This window comes from Nuphar pumila, chromosome 6 (genome assembly GCF_984573655.1).
Source record: "Nuphar pumila chromosome 6, dmNupPumi1.hap1.1, whole genome shotgun sequence".
Lineage (NCBI taxonomy): Eukaryota > Viridiplantae > Streptophyta > Magnoliopsida > Nymphaeales > Nymphaeaceae > Nuphar > Nuphar pumila.
In genome coordinates this window covers 98304764-98318987 of record NC_143254.1, presented here as the reverse complement: position 1 = coordinate 98318987, position 14224 = coordinate 98304764, and the positions used below count along the sequence as shown (strand labels likewise).

Sequence of the window (14224 nt, the reverse complement as noted above, 5' to 3'; positions counted from 1 at the left end):
GGGCTTTAACATGAACTACTGCTTGGGCAAACCTTCTGCTCTCATCTTTTTTGCATATTCTGATAGGGTTGGCTGCCCCAACAATAAAATAAACCAGGTGACTATGCCATTATCTTTGAGTATTGATGTCATTTTCTTGGAGTTTCTGGGAACAAAAATTTGTTGCCCTCTGTCATTAAATAATCGTGGATTGCTCATAATAGAGATGCAAATGGGTCACATCTTTTTTAATATTGATTGAGCCTTAACTTTTGCTTTGTGCCTAATACCTGACTCTCAATAGCGTGTTTAGCACAAGGCATGAAGTGGCTCGATTTTGCCCAACCTATGGATCGCCTATTTTGCTTATCAAATCCCAATCTGATTGTTAAGCGGATCATTCTTGCTTTAGTGAATCTCGAGTAATCAGATTCGGATTCAATGAGATATCTAACCCAAACCCAATCCATTGACATCCCCTAGGTTGAAAACCCAATCCATTGCATACCAAATCCCACCCATAAGTTTTTGTATGTTTTGGTATTTAAATCCAATTCAAGATCCATATTCGGGTCAAAATTTCATATTCAAGTTAAAAATCCATGATTTTAGACATAGTTTTGTAATTGGATTCATATCTGGGCTAAAATCTACAATAAACTTGTTAAAATATGTAAACAGGTAATAGATTGGGTCATATGATCCAAAACGAAGTAATCCGACCCAGCATCCATGATTTTAGACATACATTTTCATATGTTTCGGTATTTGAATCCAATTCGAGATCCATATTTGGATCAAAAATCCATATTCAAGGCAAAAAATCATGATTTTAGACAGTTTTGTAATTGGATCTATGTCCGGGCTAAAAATTCATAATAAACTTGTTAAAACATGTAAAATGGTGTACGGATCGGTCATACGATCCAAAATAAAGTAATCTGACCTATTATCCATTATTGTCCAAGTTGTTCGCACATCGTCATCAAACAATGGACATTTGGAACATAGCATTTTAGTACGGTCCAAACAAACATTGGACTTGGAACAATTGTTATAGAATGAACAGAACCAATGTTCTGTTCCGTTCTTTTTGTTAATTACGTCTAACCCTGGACAAGCCATCAAACATAACCTTAGGGTACGTTAGATATGTTGTTCTCAGCGAGATTCAGATGGAAATCTCAACAAACGTTGGACGTGGATGGCGTTCTGCACATCCGTTGCGTCCATAATTTTATGTAATTTTCGTTCCACCTCCCCCTGTTACAAAATCAACAAGAATAGAGGGAACAAAAAAAATGCATCGACGGGCGCGCCGCGTCCGTCGATCTGTCTCTCTCTGTGCAAGGGCTCCACTGGAGCGGTGGGTGGCGGCACCACCGCCTCCGGCCCCAAGAGGAGGCGTCCCTTCGGCAACACAACGAGGGAACCGAAAATGGAGGAGATGTCGCTGCCGACGCTCTTCGAGCACGCTCGGAAGACGCATTCTGCAGCCACCGTTCTATGTAATTTTCGTTCGACCTCCCCCCCCTCTCTCTCTCTCTCTCTGTCGAGGCCTCTCTGTGCCCTCTATCTCTGGCCACCACCATCACCGGCCACCACCCATCGCCGACCACCATCGACCCTTCTCTCTCTAAACCCCCCCAAAAACCAAACCACCCCCAAACTACAGACCAAAATTATTCTTGATGATGACATGATTCCAGGCAAGAAGATGCTCAAGATTTTGTCACACGTTGCAGGAACAGATAAGTATAAAAAATTTGTGTGGGCAGTATTGGGAGGATATTGCCTTTCAGACAGAAGGATTACACCTTTCCCAGTTACAGAAAGTTCCGTTACAAGGAAGCTGGACTTTATTTGCCAGATCCAGCTTACGGAATCACTGTGGACCGGATTGTTCAGGTGGATTTTTTGTCTAGCTCGTGGTTTCTGTCTTCCAATCTTGTGAAGACTCTGTTTATTGAAACACCCTTCACTTTCATGTCTGGTGAAGATCTTCATCTCAGGTACGAGGCTGACTGTAATCAATCTTTAACTTGTATGTCAACGTATAAAATTTGATTTCCAAACTGTGGTTGAATTACTAGATGTAAATGTTGATTTCAACTTATATTCAATTGCACATACTCTGTAAAGTACCAATTGTACCTCTTAACACATATCATGCATTTTATGTTTTACCAATTCAGATTCATAAACTACATGACTCCATTACATTCTTGCCTCTGTCAGGGATTCTTCTCAACCCTGAGCCTGTCCTTGTGCTTTAAATTCATCTGAAGTTAAAAACCTATAACTTTATCTGTAAAAACAATTATATTTTCACCTTTCGTATCTGTTTTTCAATTTGGCCATGATGTGTGTCTGATAGCTACTCAGCTCACTCACGTATTGTTTGTGTTTCAATCTTGCAGCTACCGACTCCAAAAATACAAGAATGCAGGCTCATTTGTCTTACCAGTTGATTCTAAAGACAAGGAGACATGGGAGACAATGAACACAGACTTCCTTATATTTCTGAGACCACTGTAATTTTTAAGGATATAGTCCAAGTCCGTGATGATCAATGGTGGTGTGCTCTCTCAACCGGTTACATAACCCAGTGGGTTGCTATGTATCCTCAAAAAATAGATGCCCTGTTCTATGCTCATTCTGTCAATGAAGTGAGAGCATTGGCACCTCTTCTGGAAAAATTTAGATCAACAGTTGGAAAGAAGGCCTATATTGTGGTGTGTGGTGGTAGTTTTTGCCCATGTGAAGGCGCTGCAAATGCACTCAAGTGGCCAAGGGCAGGTTGTCGTGAGAGGAGATTCAAGATCTTTGATTTAGCCATTTGTGCTACTGGGGGGATTTCAGATGCCCGTCCTGCATGTTGTTTATCCTTATTGAGAAGTTATACAGACCAACTTATCTGCTCCCAAGTTATTGAGAAGTTGATCATGGCCAATTGTATAGATTTTATCCTTCATAAATTATTCATTTCATAATCCTTCATTTTAAACTTGCATTGTGAAATAATTTGATATTTTTGGAAGGCCATTGTGTTGTTACTTTTTGCTCTCTTTTTTTTCTTTTCTGGTGCTGAATTCTGCATCCAATGGTTATTGAAGATCAAAGTGTCTGAAAGTTCTTGGATTTGTCTCTATATGATGCCTAATTCACATAATTTACAGAAATACAATTTGATCCTTATTTGGAGCAAAATCCATATTTAGGGAAAAAATGTTATTCAAAGTCTATATTCAAGGCAAAAAATTATATTTGGGGCAAAAATCTATATTCATAGCAAAAAATCATGATTTGAGATATAATTTCATAATTGGATCCATATTTGGACAAAAAACCATAATAAATTTGTTAGAACATGTAAAATAGTAGATGGATCGGGTCATACATTCCAAAATGAAGTAATTTGACCCATTATTCTTGATTGTCCAAGTTGTTCGCATATGGTCATCAAACAACGAACAATTGAAACATAGCATTTGAGTACGGTTCAAACAAGCATTAGACTTAGAACAATTGTTATAGAACGAACAAAACCAATGCACCCTTAGCTACGACCAAAACCGGGCCTGTTATATAGGTGGGCTAGGTTCAGCTGGATGAGCCTCAACTATTTATTAATTATTAATAATATAAAAAGTTTAATAAATAAATAATTATATAATAACTTGGTAGTTTTTTTTCGTAATTAGTTGTATTAGTTTTATGAAAACTAAAAAGAAAATTAGTTGAGTACATGAGAACTTGTTAATTATTTATTATTTACCTAATTAGTTGCACTGATTAGTTGGTTTGGTCGGGCTCGGCCCACTTCACATTAGTCAGAGCCAATAAACCAGGTTATGGGTTGCTCTTCAAACCGGAACATGTTAACAACTGAGCCAAAGTTACCAGGTTACACTTAAAGCCGGACGGGCAGGGAAACAGATCAGGTCATGCTGAACATGAGCGTTTTTCCTCATGCCAACATCCTGGCCGTTCAATTTTGTATTTTGAAAAGCTAAAAAGTCAACAAAACTACGTGGCATTCATCCAAAATGCAAACAGACGGCCACGGTGTTAGCATGAGCAAAAACGCTCATGTTCAGCATGACCTGATCTGCTTCTGGCAGGCAGAGCTCTCAAAAGGCCTGCCCCTGCCGGATGACCACCGTTACCTAGAGATGCCTCTCTACTGATCCTCTCTCATTTTTTTTATTGGAAATCAGATTAGGTTATACGTCAAAAACAAAGACAAACAAAAAGTGTTTTAAAATCACTACGGTTAGTAGGTTCCATCAAACATATTGATGTCTTTATTTTACATACTGCTCCTGCCACACAAGCATAGCCCCCATTGGAAAAAGCCCAACCATTTAATTAAAGCTTTTAATTTATTAGTGGAATTTAATCACCCGTTTTTAATTCTCAACATCAACACATTCAAAGGTTTATTTTATTTTATTTTTTATCATCAGGAAACACCGGGTGGGGGCCCCACGATCAAAGCTTTTAATTTTTAACATGGATTTATGAAACACTTTTCTGTTCTCAACACTTTCAGAAGCTGGATTTTTTGAAAAACGTTTCCTACGGTTAATTAGTATCCTATTAAATGAATTTGAATTAGTCAACTATATCTGTCTTTTCTTTTTTGAAATGTTCACTATTAAAATATAAAAATATCGTGATAAAATGTGACCTTTACCATTTGATAATATTTAGCGATATTTTGAAAATCTCATGCTATTTTGCAATTTAAAATGGTGAGCTATCATATTGCATTTTTTTGTAATATTTCTAAAATATCGTCCATATCGGTGAATTTAGGGCCATTGGACTCATATGTTCCTTCTTATCTAGGGATGGTAGTTGACAGGGGGAAAACAGGGCTCGTCTTATTAGGATAGGGAATGAAGGATATAAAACTCCTGATTTAGATACAGTTCAATCAACGACAACCAGTTTTTGATATCCTTTACCAGATATGAAATCTACCAATTTTTTTTTTTAGAGAAGAAAGGCAATTTGTACTCATTTAGTAATGTTCATAATTCATTACAAAACGTTTTCCATTACATTGAAAACCCCAAACACAGCATGCTGTCATCCTGTGCCTACATAAAAATTCAACCCCATTTGACAGCAACTCGTCAGTTTGCAGCAGAGAATTTGTTTTTAAAGAGTGCTATCCTCCTTTCTTTTAAAAAAGGCATCATTTCGCTGCTTATGGAACAGGACTTCCTGTTTCTGCAGCAGTTTCCTTCCTTGCATGACAGTGGCACAGCAGCTTAAAGATTGCTGCTGTTTTCCCTTCTGATTATTTGGTTCCATTCAATTCGTATTCTGCCGTAAAGAGATCAATGTCTCCATCATTTTTTCATGAAGATCTTTAGCAAGTGAGAGAGAGAGAGAGAGAGAGAGAGAGAGAGCCGTTTTCCGATAATCCCGCAGAGGAGCAACGAGCGATCGTATGAGGAATCCAGTGAAGGGACACCATTTCTATTTCGCAGCTAAGCTCAGGCGGTAGAACTTAATTGTTCGACTCGACTTCCGTTAGATCTAGAGCAAGAAGCTCGACGAAGAGCTTCGAGACCTCGTCGTAGAGAAACCAAAAGTCTGGATCGTTGTTGTATCTGTTACTCACCTTCAACGCCATGTTTGAGGTATTTCTCCTCCACAGATCCACTGCGCGTTCTTTCTCAAGCCTGCCTCTCTCTGCCGCTTGGGTAATCCTCTCCTCTCGGTACCTCTCTTCCTCGTCTTCCCTCGCTTCCTGGGCGTTTCGTCATGTTTGTTGGAGTAAACTATAAAGCATGAGGATACAGTAACAAACCGTGCAACATGATCCAAAGGTGAGTTTTACTCTATGTAACACCACCCTAAAGTTATGATGGTACAGTACCACAATAAAAAAGAGAGGTCCATGGAATTGTTCCTTCACTCAGCCAAATCATATAGCCTAGCCGGAACATCGGATCATCTGGTCCCCTATGTTTTACCTATCTTGAAAGCTATAGGTAGGGCTGGCAAACAAGCTGAGCCGCCGTAGCTCGGCTCATTCTCAGCTCTTAAAGAGCTTTCAAACTCATAAAATAGGCTCGACAAGTTGAATATGAAAAATAGGTACTCAGCTCATCTTGATTCGAATAAGCTCATTAGATATTAAAAAATATATTTTAGATATATTTTACATGTATTTTTTTTAATCGTACTACTTTCATCTCTAATTCAAACATATATTTTTCTATAAAACAAGCCAAATCGAATTCAACTCATTTAACTTGGCCACATTATGAGCTCGAACCCGGCTTGCCTTGCCACGAGAATGAGCCAAGCTTGAACACTTCAAGCTCGGGTAGTTTACCAGCCCATTCTAGTAGACTAGGACAAATAATAAATCAATCCATATAACTTATTCAATCAGTAAGTGACCGACACATGCAGCAAAAATGACAGCATACATCAACAAACAATGGATACGTTTCTTCTCAACAGAATGTAGAAGTACTCCAACACTGAAGACTGTCACTGTGTGGATGCAGATCCTTATCTGTTCCACCGCTCCACATTTGTTAAATCTCTTTAGCAAGTTTGAGATATTATTGGTGATTTGCACCATGTTTATGGTAACTCCTTTGTTACCATGTTATTCTTCTTTATCCTTTCTTGTGAGATTGGGTCTATCTCCAGCAAGTTGTTGCTTATTTGAATTAACTGTAGTTACCTATTTATATGAAAAAAATGTAACAATCAGAGTGTGAGTGGATAATAATTGTGAGAGCCTGTTTTTTGAAAGTTTGGTCGATAATAAGGCTGGTTGCCCGGATCAAATCCATTTGCTTAAAATCAAAAACACTTTATTTTCAGGGACCGACTACCTAAGTTAGGCAGAAATCATTAAGTTGTTTCTCAGTGGTAGATCCAAATTAAGATATATCACTGGAAAAAATATGAAGCCAGAAATCTCAGATCCCACCTATGAGAAATGAGAATCTGAGAATGACATAGTTATGAGCTGGATGTTAAACTCTATGGATCCGGCCATTACCATAAGTCTTTTGTTTATGAACACCACAAAAGAAATCTGGGATGCGGTTAAAGAAATCTATGGTGAACAATTCAACCTCGCAAGAGTATATTAACTTTAACTGAAAATTTCTAAATATACTTGTGACGACAAGACCTTTAGTGTGTATATAGGTATGATGTAGGATGAATTGCTCCAATACTGACCCCCAACTGGTGGCATCCTTGAGAACAAAAAAAGATTGGAGAAAGATAAGGTGTTCAAAGTCCTTGCAAGTCTCAGCCCTGACTATAAAAATCTTCAAAGCTAGATCTTGATGACAACCTCCTTGCCATCATACAATGTTGTATGTGCCATGATCCAACGTGAAGAAACCCACCTAAAGGTTATGAATCCAATCCACAAAGGTAAAGAGGAACAACCAGAAAAAATGGTGTTCCAAGTTGGCTTCAAGAAAATCCAGTCATCAAGCGAGTCACCAAACGGCTCCACTCAAGATCGATCCAAATTAAGGCCAAAACTTAAGTGTTCCTATTGTAAAAAATTGGAGCATTCCAAAGATCGATGTTGGGATCTTGTGGGTCATCCTAACCACGACAAGGAGACCAATACAAAGCAAGATACAACAAATTTTGTCATCAAAGATGATCTTGCTCGATTCTTTCAACAGATGGCTAAGACAAACTTAGCATCTACTTCTCTCATCATTGATGCTTTTGTCGACCAGGAAGGTAAAACCCATGCCTTCCTTTCATATTTTTTAAACAATGAGTGGATTATTGATTTAGGAGCCTTAGACCATATGACAAATCGTGATAATGGTTTGATTAGTTCAAAAAAACTGATATACACTACCAATGGATCCATCATGATGTCACTGGCACAAAAAATATGAAATTCATCAATCAAGACATTGATTCTAAAGTGCTCATGGTTCCTAAACTTGCTACTAATCTCATGTTTGTGAGTAAGATCACAAAAACTTATGAATGTTTGATTGTTTTCTCTTCAAAGGATGTAGTATTTCAGGACAGGAGAACGAAGTGGATGATTGATAGTGGCAAAGAACATGATGGGTTATATATCTTCAGCCAACTGAAACATGCGCTTTTAAGTTGTGCTCAATCAAGTAATATGTATCGTCTTTGGCACTCTCATCTTAGACATGCTTCTACTAAAATCATAAAATCGTTGCTGCCATAATTGAATAATGATAGTTTATCATGTGATGCATATGAGTTTGCTAAGGCCTCTCAACTTTCATTTCAAAACTCTTCTACTATAAATAATGTTTCTTTTGAATTTGTGCACTCTCATGTGTGGGGTCCAACTTCTATAGACTCTGTGTTTGGTTTTAAATATTATGCTACTTTCATTGAAGACAAGTTTGAAGTTACTTGGGTGTATTTTCTGAAACATAAAAATGAGGTAGCCAAAGTTTTTAAAAACTTTTACAATCTTGTGCTTACTTAATATGATCACAAGATTAAACTGTTGAGGTCTGATAATGGAGGAGAATACATTAATAAAGTTCTTGATGATTTTTTAAAGCAACAAGGGATAATGCCCCAAAATACGTGTGTCGGGAGCCTTCAACAAAACGAGGTCGCTGAAAGAAAAAATCATCACTTACTCAATGTTGCTCGGTCTCTCATGTTTCACATGAACATCCCTCAACAATATTGGATTGATGCCATAGTTACATCCTGTTATATCATAAATCGTGTCCCGAGTTCTAGTTTAGGAAATGAAATTCCTATGAAAAGGTTGAGAAATTAAAAAAAAAAATCATCAAAGTTTTTTGCTATAAGTGTTTTGTTCATCTCCAAGAAATTTTTTGAAACAAGCTTGAAAAAAGAGCCTTCAAATGTGTTTTCATTGGATATTCTTCATCAAAGAAGGGTTTCAAATGCTTCAATCCTATCTCAAAAAAACTTTATGTGTCAAGAGACGTGAGTTTTTTTTAAAATGAACCCCACTTCCAGTATCCCAATGAGGGGGAGAATCTGTCAGATATGTCGAGTTTCATACCAAGTCCAATTTTATCGATTCTTGAACACTTTCCTGACTCTGATCCTAACCCTTGTAGCCTTAATGGTCAGTGTCACTTGTCTATTCAGGATTTCGATACCTCTCTTGAACCTGATCCAAATTCCCCTTCTACGGATCCTATTACTAATTCCAACCCAAGTCAGCCCATTCCTATGTCTTGGACCTCTCAAAATTATTTGTGTCTTATCAAACCTACTTGGCCAAGACCTATGCTCATCATGAACCAGCAAGTTTCAAGGAAGCTCTTGAAGACCCTCAATGGAAATCGGCTATGGGCGATGAATTAAAGGTGTTACTCAAAAACAATACTTGGATATTAGCTAGGCTACCTCAAGGGAAGAAAACAGTAAGATGTCATTGGATATATAAAAATCAAATATAATAGTGATGGCTTCGTAAAAAGGTACAAAGCAAGATTGATCGCAAAGGGGTATACTCAGAAAGAGGGTATTGACTTCACTAAAACTTTTTGCACTCATTGCAAAAATGAGTTCTATATGTATTCTCCTTTCTTTTGCTGCTAATAAGTAGTGGGTCATCTTCCAATTAGATGTGAAGAATGCCTTCCTTCATGGACAGTTGGAATAAGAAGTATATATGGATCTTCCGCCCAGATATAACTGTGATCTTGAGAAAGTGTGCAAACTCCAAAAGTCTATTTATGGTCTCAAATAATCACCTCGGACCTAGTTTACCAAACTCAGTGAGGTTCTTATCAATATCGGTTTCAAACGTAGTATTGTTGATTATACCATGTTTGTGCATTATTCATCCTAGGAGAATGTTATTCTTCTAGTATATGTTGATGATATATAATTCTAACAGGAGACAATATAGCTATGATGCAGAAAACCAAAAAATCTTGCATGCCAAATTTGAGATCAAAGATCTTGGCAAACTAAGGTATTTCCTTAGTATCGAAGTTGCACATTCGAAACAAAGGAATTTTCTTGTGTAAGTGAAAGTACACTCTAGATCTTTTTAAAGATACTGGAGTAATTGGAACAAAGGCAACTGAAACCCCCCTTGAAGCTAATTGCAAGCTAAAGAAAAATGAAGGGGGTGCTATTGCCAACTTTGAGAGCTTTCAGAGACTTGTGAAAAAGTTAATATATCTGACTATTACTCGCCTAGATATTACATATGGTGTGAGTGTAATAAGTTAATTCATGTTGAAGCTGCTCATAGAATTCCTTGATACCTTAAAGGGGATCCTTAAAAAAAAGAATAAAAACCTTGACATTGTAGGGTTCATTGACGTCGACTGGGCGGGGGACTCTAATGATAGAAGGTCAATAATAAGTTTTTGTTTCTTTGTTAGGTGTAATCTTATAACTTAGAAGAGCAATAAATGATCAATAATTGATATATCCAGTGCTGAAGTGAAGTACGGTGTCATGGCTGCGTATACATGAAAGCTCATTTGGATTAAGGCACTCATGCTTGATATGGGTATAAAGATGACTCAACCGATGAAACTCAAGTGTGACAACATGACTACTATATACATTGGAGCTAATCCGGTTTTCTATGAGCAAACCAAACATATTGAAGTCGACTACCACTTTGTGAGAGAGAAGATTCAAGCTAAAGAAGTGTATATGTCATATGTTGAAAGCAAAGATCAGTTGGCCGACATTTTCACTAAATCCCTAAGTTGTGAACCCCATCACAAGCTGAGTTGCGGGTTGAGTTTGATGGATATATGTGCACCAACTTGAGGGGGAGAATGTCACTGTGTGGATGCAGATCCTTATCTGTTATACTGTTCCACATTTGTTAAATCTCTTTAGCAAGTTTGAGATATTATCAGTGATTTGCACCATGTTTATGGTAACTCTTTTGTTACCATGTTATTATTCTTTATCCTTTCGGTTGAGATTGAGTCTATCTCCATCAAGTTGTTGCTTGTTTGAATTAGCTGGAGTTACCTATTTATATGAGAAAAATGTAACCATGAGGGTGTGAGTGAATAATAATTGTGAGAGCATGTTTTTTTTTTTTTTGTGGATGTAGACAGCCATTGTCGAACCACGTAAATATGTGCAATCATCTTATGTGTGCGTTAGTATGAGTTTTATAATAGCGACCAACTACTACCCTTTCGCTACAAAAAAAAACATCTTTCTTTTCAACACCAAAGACAGACTTTTGGCTACTAAACAGAACGTAGCACTCTATCAACACGACCACAACGCACACAGACAACAAGAACCCATCTACCCGTAGACTAAGACAAACTTCAAATAACAACATAAGTTTTGGCTTGTGGCTTCAACTCTGCAACCTATGGAGATAGAGGGAGAGGAAGAAACTAGGGAGACAGTAGCAACAATATAGCATCTTTACAGTGAACATAAGTAATCAAGAAATAAATAATAATGGTATTGCACCAGCAGACCCCTGCAGTACGAGCCAGAAGCACAACCACAAGACCAATTAGACGGTCTAATAATTAACTATCAAGGATGAGATGAGGCCAGTGTGTAGGGAACCCCGTGTTGGATCATATTTCGGATCACACAGTTTCGCAATCAACAGCATGATATAAAACAACATATAAATCATGATTAACAGTAGATCGAAACAAGAACAGGGAGCAAGCATGGCATTTTCCGCATCAGACCAAAATCCAGACATGTGCAAATGAACAAACAGATGCAAAGAACATAATAGAAACAACAAGAACATGTTTAGATTATGTAAAAGGCTAAGGCGTACGAAAGTACTCCCCTTAGAGAAGATTTGCCTCCACATACAGTGCAAGACAGGGTCCGGCGTCCTTCCCCCAGGATACAATAGCCACGACGAACCGAACGGTGCACTCCGACGGATCGTCCTTCGAAAACAACCTCCACGAACCAAATGTTGCAGAACACCCTTTCAGGATAACTCAGGAAAGAGAGAGAGAGAGAGAGCAACAGAGGAGATGGGAAATCGCAGAGCTCCAGAAACGCGTCTGTCTTAGCCTGTGCGTAACCTCAGCCCTTACCATGCTTTTATAACCCACGAACGGTTATGAAACATGGAAGGACTCGTTACGGATTCTGAGGAGACGTGATCCGTTAACGGACTTCGAAAGATCGAGATCCGTTACGGAATCCGAAGAGCCATAAAGGCCAATCACCCGAACCCGAACCTGAACCTGGCTCGGCTCGGCACGACACGACATGGCACGGCGGGCGGGCGAGCGCGCGCGCGTGTGTGGTGGTCATCCCACTCTCTTGTTCTCAAGAACAAGTGTATGAGTTTACATGTGGCTTATAAAGCCCACAAAAAACTCAAGCACAAGCAATATGGGACTATTCCACCTCATCAAGACCATTTCCTCTAAACAACCCAGTTTCTCCTTTGAATTCTCTCTTCCTTCCTTCTTACACCTAATACTCCGGCCGCGTCCAACCAATCTGGTCTGACCTTTGTGAACCCCTCCACGGTGAGCCGCATGGCCTCGTTGGCTGTGAGGTTCTTGTGGTACCCCTTCCACCCCACCCTGCGGTCTGTATTGGACCCGGCCCCTCTGTTCTTGTACTCAACGTACTCCATGGTATCGAGGGTGGAGTACTGGTTCCAAGTGTGCCACCCTTCCGGGTGTATGAGGTCCCCCAGGTAGGAGTCTATCACCACAACCTTCGAGTAGTTCTTCCAGGGGCGGCCAAGGTACGTGGGGACGGCGTGCTTGACGCGTGCGAGCTTCGGAGAGGCGTCGATGGTGCAGTTCTGGATAGAGATGGCGGAGTCCTTGGCCTTGGCCTCCCTGCCCTGCGCCGTGATCATGTTCATCTGGCCGGGGTTCGGCCGACGGACGAGGATCAGGCAGTTCTGGAAGATGGCGGAGGCATCGCCGAATATGAAGTCGATGGTGTCGTGGATGTTGCAGTCGCGGTAGAACTGGGTGTTGGAGTGGACGTAGAGGGTGTCCTGGTAGCCGCTGATGTTGCACCGGTAGAAGGCGGAGAGGTCGGAGGCGACGCGCAGCGCCACCGCTTGGTGCTTCGATGTTCACGAAGGTGACGTCCCTCGCTATGAATCCGCGGCCGGATACGCCTACTGATCCGAAATCATGAGAAATTAGAAAAGTTCAATTAATACGATCAGATATAATGAAACATGAATTGAAGTTTTTTACTCACCAACGGTGGCGGAGTTGTAGATGGAGTAGCCATCGTCGAAGCCCCTGTTGCCTCTGATGATGGTCACGTCCCTCCCTTCACCCACGAACATGAGGTTGGCCTTGTCGCTGGGCACGTCCACATTCTCGTCGTAGACCCCGGCCTTGATCTTGATCACGTACCGAACCCGGCTCCAGCTGGGCGCGATGCGGACAGCTCCGGATACGGTGCGGAACGTCCCCGTTCCGTCGCGAGCTACCACAGCGTCCGGCTGCAGGTAGCCGCCGCGCAAGGATTTATGATCCGCGGTCGAAAGCCAAACGGGGAGGCCGTTTTGCAGATCCACCCACTCAATTTAGGTGCATAATTACATTCTTCAACGACCTTATGAGAAAGGAATCTCTTATGACATGTTTGATTGCCAGTTGTGATTGTTTTATTATGTTGAATATTGTGAAAGTGGATCACAAGATTGACTTTGTGACGACTAAAGATGAGTCTCTCTAGAGACAGAGTGTTTCTCACTTTCATCATGCTATCATGTTTTGCTGGAAGATGGGGGTCCAATTGCTTCAAAACAAAATCACTTTAGAGCCTGGGCCCATATCCTAGCGCTACATTCTTTGGTGGCTGAGAGAGAACACCCTTGATGGCTTAAAAAAAAATGGGTTGGCAGCTTGCAAACAGTTGTCTGATGTGTGAGAAGGACTTCCAATCTGCAACCCCCCATCTACTTTGGTGTTTCAAATCCTATTCAACCAAGGATGGCCTGGTGTTCCTCATCCTGTTTCAGGTCTCTTACTTTTTTGTCCCCCCTTTCACTATAAAGTGTCCAAAATATGGAGGCATGTTCGGAAATGGTAGTTTTTCTCTGCACGGTGGCGTGACTGACTCCATTGCGATGGAGGGTAGCATTCAAATTGGCATTCAAAGGGATATTAACCACTCTGCAAAAGTGATCTGGCTGCACTCGGACTTATCCTGGATGGGTCTGTAGCAATGTTGTCAGTATAGGTATCGGCCATGAATAGTTTGGCCAACGATTCAGGTGAATAGGCGG

At 40.0% G+C, this 14224-nt stretch overlaps 1 pseudogene; it reads right to left on the bottom strand.

The window, feature by feature from the left end:
- Positions 1–12382: 12382 nt before the first annotated feature.
- Positions 12383–13894, bottom strand: LOC149835350 (pectinesterase pseudogene; annotated as a pseudogene).
- Positions 13895–14224: the final 330 nt, after the last annotated feature.